Raw genomic sequence first — 7,662 nt, 5'->3', positions numbered from 1 at the left:
GAAACATGAGTACATACTTTTATATAATAGTATGATATATATATATATATAGGGAGAGGGTTCCCTACGTAATTTTAGAATATTAAAAAATGAAAACTGGAGAATACAAATCTTACTATATATCATCATCTTCACAAGCAATGGATCTTTTTTTTTTTTTTGGGTAGAAAAACTTTATTCATTCAACGTGAAAAGTTCATGACAAGGGTATAGAACACATTTCTTGTAGTCATAAATTGGAACTGGAGTCAAACTGTTGTACATATTACTGATAGTGCCCTCTAAATCAGAGAGTCAGCAATACTGTTAATCTCCCTTAAAATAAACGAAAAATTACAAGAAACCAAAGTTGAAGATAAATACATAATATCTTTCAATATAGATTTTATCTCCAAAGGGGAATTTGAAGATTTTATCTCCTTATTTCCACTTTTATTATTAAGAATTGCGTGTTCTCTCTTTATTACAACACACCACCATCTAAAACTGAGTAAGTTATGCACCACTCAATCTAGAGAGAGAGAGAGAGAGAGAGAGAGAGATGGAAACTAAGCTGAGTGTTCAAGAAGTTCTCTTGCAATCTTTCCATTGGCACCTTTGGGGTAGAAGCCTCCAGGAATGTGCTCGTCCCCAGTGGCATAGACGATCCTCAAGATATCATTGGTAGTTCTTGGGTAAGAGATGTAGAAACGCAACCCTAAAATGATGCAGAAGATAATAGAAAAACAAGAACAAACAATGCACACAAATTTACGAGGTTCGGTAAGATTGCCTATGTCCCCGATGAGATGAGATCCTACTTCACTTTCATTGGATAATAGAGTACTCCCTGTCGAGGTGCTGCACTAGTACTCCCTGGATTAAACTCTGACGGAATACAAGACATCGTACACCAACAAGAGAGAGAGTCAAAGTCTCCAGACAAGACATTACTACTAATACGATTCTCAGCACCCAACTCAGGTGGAACAAATATGCCTTCATCCTTGATTCCACACTTACCCAGTTTGTTCCATAGCTTCGAGATCTCAACTGTGAACTCTTCCACCGTCACCTTATAAGGTTCCACCACTTCATTGGCCCTCTCGTCTAAATATGTACTTATTACTGCGTCTTGGCCTGATTCCACCCCTAGCAGACCCGCCAATAGCTGCAATTCTCAACAACAAAAGAAATTTTTTTTTTATTAAAATGGATCGACCCGACCCGATCCATCACCCAAAATTACCTAGATTTCTACTATTTTGGTGCCTTTTGATCATAATTAATCATCACTTACTGCCTTTGTTTTGTATCCATTGGTGAATGGATTGGTTCCAACGTAACGAACCCACATAAGGAATTACGTAGGCAGCTAACATGAGATTGAGGCTGTTACGGCATGGATCAAAAGGAGGATTTAGTGGGTATCCGATTGCCTCATCGAATAGCTTGGCGAAGTTATGGGCACTTAGATCCATCAATGGCCTTGGGAACCCACCAACTGTTGTTTCAATTGCCCTGACACAATAATATTTAAACAAATTAACAAGCAAAATCATGTTAACGTAATGAATCCAACACTTAGGTACATTTCATCCTTAAATTAGAAGCTAGTCTAGTCTCAACAAGTGGTATCAAAGGTGAGATGTGACAACTCCGATGTATATCCGAAGATGAAAATTTCTTTTTGAGAAAAAATTCAGCTTCCACGTGAAAGGAAATATTGTTGAAACTTTAGTGAAATAAATCTTAACAATGAGTGAAGACTGACTTTTAACAATGAGTTCTATTCGAATCCTAAAAAACAGGTTCAACGTAAGTGTTCACGAATCCAGATTCTCTATCCACGTCGGGGTGCCTCCCCACGTGAATAGTTACCAATGAAATGCAATCTCTATCAATGTGGGGAGGCATCCCATTATAAATAAAGAAAATTCCATTTCATTGGTAACTAGCAATGTAGGAGACACCCACGTGGGTAGAGAATCCAGACCTAGTGATCACTAATCACTACTTTGGAGAGAGAGAGAGAGAGAGAACTCGACATGGCCAACTTCTTGGAGGCCAAACTCTTTGATAATACCCAGAGTGAGATTATCAAGGTTGGCTTTCATGGCACCAATGGGAGGTGGGCCGCCCAGGGCCAGCTTGGGGGCGATCTTATCAAGGCCTTGTCCCAGTGCTGCCCACAAGAAGAACTCAGCTTCATGGAACTCAAGATTAAGGGGAAATTGCATCAGGTCCACATCTTCTGGAAAAATGGGAGTGGCATGGGAAGGATGATATGGTCCACATATTGGGTGAGCCAGAGATACAGAATGACCAGAGCTACCATAGCAACAGAAGAGTAAGTTGGCTAAGATGATGAATAACACTGAGAGCTGGGAGTTGCAGAACATAGAAGCCATTGTTATTGGAATGATCAGCAGACAAAGAGGCTTAAACTCTTTAACTCGAAATCCCACATATTGAAAGAGATTCAGTTATATTTATACTCAGTTGGGGTAGGTACCAGTTGGCAATTTGGCATGCATAGTAACCAATTTCAAGTTATTACACTGCTCTTTTTCAAATTTTATGGACAAAGTTTTTCTTCGTTGGTGGCTGAACGATAGGACGGTCTAGATGGGACCCTTCTCTCTCTCCTCACTGTTGTCTGGGTCGCACACGATGGGCCACGGTGAATGGATTAGAAAAACTCGATCCTTTTGTTAATGTATTCATGCCAAAACCTGAAGCAGTTTTCATGTATCTGTTTGTATATCTCTTCATTTCTCAATGTCTTGACCTTTAATCCTTTTAAGAATCAAGACTGACCCACAATAGTACAAAACTGATACAAATATGGGAAACGTTTGAGTTCATAAGATAAGGACATCACATAAGGAAAGCCAAGAATGTGGTACAATCAAGGAACAAAATCTTGGTAGAAAGTGATAGATAAGGTGGGAGCCTCAAATGTGGTACATGTTAGTGTACGATGTCTTGTATTCCGTCACAATTAATCCAAGAAGTACTGGTGCAGGCGCCTCGACAGGTAGGATGACGGTCCCTATATTTGTACCTTTCGGATTAGGGTTTTTTGCTATATATTTGTAGCAAATGTTTCTTTCTATGTAATGCAAGAAATACTAAGAGGTGTGAGGACGAACGCTGTAACCCTATTATCCATTGATAGTGAAGCAGGATCTCATCTCACCAAGGACGTAGGAAATCTTGCCAAACCTCGTAAACCTGTGTGCATTGTTTGTTGTTATTTTTCCATTATCTTCTGCATCATTTTAGGGTTGCGTTTCTACAGTACAATCATGGAACTAAATCTTTGTCGAAAGTGATTGAATCTCAAGTTGACTCAGTTTTGGGTTTGGCAGAAAACCCATGGTCGAGACCAAGTTCAGTTCATTTGAGCTGGGCTCATTTCGACCATGGTTTTTAACACAAGGATGCCCAAGGTCAAAACCCAGTAGCGAAACCTACCTTAAAAAAGAGATACAAATAGCCCTATATAGACAATTCGATACCGATACTTCAAACCATGCCTTAAGGCTTATGCCATGCGAGTTCCAACCTGTATCCTTTTGAACTTCTCAATACTTTTAAAAAATGGAGATACAATAATCCCAACACCATACAGTGTGGTGTCTTCCATTTCTCCTATTTTTCTTCTCTTTTTAGAGAGTGGATCAGGTTCACAAACGAGAATGTACGAGAACAGTTATGATCCATAGATATAGAATCAATTTTCTCTCTCTTCATTTAATATATTTTATATTCATTGATCAGGAGTGTATGAGAACATTCTCATACATGAACCTGATCTATTTTACTCCACTCATGATTTCTATCCCTTCACTCATCTTTCTTTCAGGGCACCACATCAATTCAAAGAGTGGACCCAAAAGACACCACCTACATAAAGCATCAGCCTGGTTCGGATGATTTAGCCAATCTTTTTTCAATGCAAATGAATCTTAGAAACCGAAAGGTTTCCTTTCTTCAATACAGATTAATATCACGATAAAGAGCCCTAATATTGCTTGAAGTACCAACCTCTCCGTAAATCTTGTAAAGACCTCTATTCTTTTTTTTTCTCTTTCTTGTTGAATGAATTATAAATACTATAAAAAAATGGACGTATCAACGGTTTCTCCAAGATGAGTATCCCATCAAGGCGCCGCCTTCCTCCATCCTTCACGTCTAGTCTAATAACTCTCGGCAGATCTCTTGAAGATCTTCCTAGAACACTAATGGTTTTTCCATGCAGATCTTTTACCACTCTGTTAGCCTCTCCTTCCTTTTTTTTTCTTTATATATATATATATATATATATATATATATAAATATTCTTTGACTTTTTTTGGTTGAAATCTTTGACTATTTGTTCATTGGAAAAGATCAAATATGTTATCCGACAAGGGAGCATATGGTAACCCACGGGTTGAATAAATAAACAAAAACAGGAGAAAAAGGTATTAGCCAATTCCGAGTTGCATTCATTACGACTCGGATCTGAATCTAATTAAATGCCTTAGTCTCTTCAGTGAACATCAAATGATTGAAAGGCACTTGAAATACTCATCCCCGCGCTACCAACTTACTAATGCATGTTAGAGCAACTGAAGCACTTGAGAGGATCAAGGTCAAAATCGAGTATTATAACCTTAAAACAAGATCCAAGTTCTCTTGGTTTCGGGCACAACCCATGTGGATTTTCAGCTGGATTAAGAGACTTTAATGGCATTAATGTTTGACATGTAACATTAACTGGGGTCAAATGAGCTTGTCTTGAGCTGATGATCAGTGATGGAATACTTGAAAGGAGACACACCTAAACAGCTTCGGGCGGACACGTAGTTTGGTCGTCTTTGATTAGTTAAGCTTTGCCCAATTGATAAGGTAATACTATAATGAAGCCGCCAGGGTTACCTTTGCCCTTTCAATTTCTTTTGAGGACAAGTTCTTGTTTCTTTAGATTTTGAGAGGGTAATACTCTTTGAATTTCTTTTCGAGGACAAGTTCTTGTTTCTAGCCTTATGTGGTGTAAGAATGTTTGGATGATTCAATGCACCAAGGGAAACGGGTAATGATACATTGTATGCTTTGCAGTTTTTAGGTACCCTGTAGGATTCGCTTTGTTTTTTGATTGAAAATTTTGGATTGTGAAATGATATAAAGAGTGGGTAAGGGAATGCTACCCCACTGGTGCAGGTATATACAGCATACGGGCCAATGGGATGACAAATGGGAACATTTTCAACGCAAGTAGGACGATCTTTTTGTATTCGATGTGTCTAGTGTTGGATTTTATATTATATAACATAAAATATTACTTTAGTAAAGTTAAAGTCACAAATAATGTTCAAAACCTTTTACCCCCTTTTACTTTTTAAATATTGTTTGTATACTAGTAAGGACAAGTAGAGAGTTAAAAGTAACTTTTCTCAATTTTGTTTAGTCCCACATCAGAACTGGTGTGAGAGATTTATATGTGGGAATGTTTCTTAAGGGTGCAAGCCCTTGAGAGATGCACTCTCCCTTGTCACGTGTGTGTGGGGATTCCTGGGATGCACACCTTCTCCTTTCTGTAAGTGTGTTTTGAAAATTTCTTTGTGAAAAAAGTGCTCTCTGCCAGTGTCCAAAAACGAAATTACAATATACATTGAGTATTACCTTTGGTTTTTCCTATTACAATCACTTATTGGAGTTGCACCTAAAGAGATTGGGGAGTTGTTTTATCTTGGAGGTGAGGACGTTGGTCAATCCGGTTGCATACAAGTACGAGGCGTTCTAATACCTTAAGGAGAGTATTTTTATACGACTCAACTCTACATTTTTGAAGGACTTCTGTTTACAATTCTGCATATTCGTATTGACTTGTAAGTGATACTCTCCTCTTCATTTAATAATATTTAATTTAGGAATTTGTCAAAGTCTTATACCTATTGCCATATTCTACTTCTTACAATCTTAAGGTATTTGAATTGAATAAGTATAAGACTATGGCTAGTATTTCAGAGGATACACTTAATGCAAAAGATGGAACAAATGATAGCACACCAACTAATCCAATTCCAATTTTACCTACTACTGACTCTATTCCAACCAATGTTGTACTACAGTTGGGACGCTTCAACCTATTATGGAAAGGATGAAGATTGTGACTGAGTTTGATAAGATTGACCAATTTAATGGTCAGAATTTCAAACGGTGGAAACAAATGATGCTTTTTGCATTGTCTCAAGTTGGGGTTGCCTATGCTTTGACAGAACTAAAACCACAACAAAATGAAGATCCGGTTCTTGAAGCAAAATCGCTTGCATGGGTAAAGACTGATTTTTAGTGCAAGAACCGCACTTGGAATGATCTTTTAATCGACTTATACAGTGTGTATAATTCTTTTGAGTATGCCCATTTAATGGGGAATGCACTTATAAAGAAATACACCCTTGATGATGCAAGGAATAGCAAGTATGTGGTGGCAAATTTTTAAAATTTTTTTATGGATGAGGGACAAGAGATATCACCTCAAATAGATAAGTTTTAAGTCTTGGTTAGTAAGTTGGTAAAAGAAAATATCATTTTTCCGGATGCTTTTGTTACCAATTCCCTAATTGAAAAACTATCTTCCTCTATGAATGATTTCAAATTAACAATGAAACATAAGAGGAAAGAGTGGACATTCGAACAAGTGGTAGTTCGAATTAAAATTAAGGAAATGAACAAAGCAAAGGGTAACATTGAGGCAAGTAGTACTTAAAAATTGAAGGCTAACATTATTGAGATCGGGAATCAAAACCAATCCAAGAAAGGTCTTCAAGTTAAGAAAGACAAGACCTTCAAGAAGAAGAAGGGTAAATGTTTCATTTGTAAGAAACCAGACCATTTTAAGAAAGAATGTTGGAACAAGAAGAAGATGTTGGATAAAACAAAAATCAATTTACTTGAAGATAACATCTTCACTGCTATGATTACTGAAGTAAATTTGGTTGAGAACCCTAAGGAGTGGATAATAGATACATGTGCCACTAAACACATTAGTGGAGATTAGAACGTATTTATTAAATATTTACCTATCACATCTGGTGATAAGGTCTTTATGAAAACTTCACAGACTTCAAGTGTCAAAACTTCACAGACTTCAAGTGTCATAGGCAAAGGGAAAGTCACATTAAAGCTAACTACGGGGAAGACTTTGGTTTTAGATAATGTACTTCATGTTCCAGATATTCGAAGAAACTTGGTGTTGAGACCACTCTTGAACAAGGCTGGAATGAAATTATCTTTTGAGGCTGATAAGGTTGTTATGTTAAAAAATGATGTATTTATTGGGAAGGGCTACTTGAGTGATAGCCTATTTGTAATAAGTGTTTCTGAAATAATTAATGAAAAATCTGATTCTTCTGTTTACTTTGTGGATTCTTTTGAATTATGGCATGGTAGATTAGGTCATATTAGTGCCCCTTATATTTCTAAAATTTGTAAAATGGGTTTAATTAAGGCAAACATTAAACCATCATTGAATAAATGTACAACCTGTGTAGAAGCAAAGTTTACTAAGAAACCACACAAATCTGTAACAAGGCAAAGTGGTCTTCTTGACCTTATTCATAGTGATTTATGTGTTTTTAAGTCTTGTGAATCAAGGGGTGGTAAAAAATATGTTGTGACATTTATTTATGA

At 37.0% G+C, this 7,662-nt stretch overlaps 1 pseudogene; it reads right to left on the bottom strand.

The window, feature by feature from the left end:
* Positions 1 to 548: 548 nt before the first annotated feature.
* LOC122094755 lies at positions 549 to 2,390 on the bottom strand (annotated as a pseudogene).
* Between the last annotated feature and the right edge of the window lie 5,272 nt (positions 2,391 to 7,662).

Source organism: Macadamia integrifolia, chromosome 12 (genome assembly GCF_013358625.1).
Source record: "Macadamia integrifolia cultivar HAES 741 chromosome 12, SCU_Mint_v3, whole genome shotgun sequence".
In the NCBI taxonomy this organism is placed as follows: Eukaryota; Viridiplantae; Streptophyta; class Magnoliopsida; order Proteales; family Proteaceae; genus Macadamia; species Macadamia integrifolia.
The sequence above is the reverse complement of the archived record's forward strand: the minus strand, read 5'-3'. Positions and strand labels throughout refer to the sequence as shown.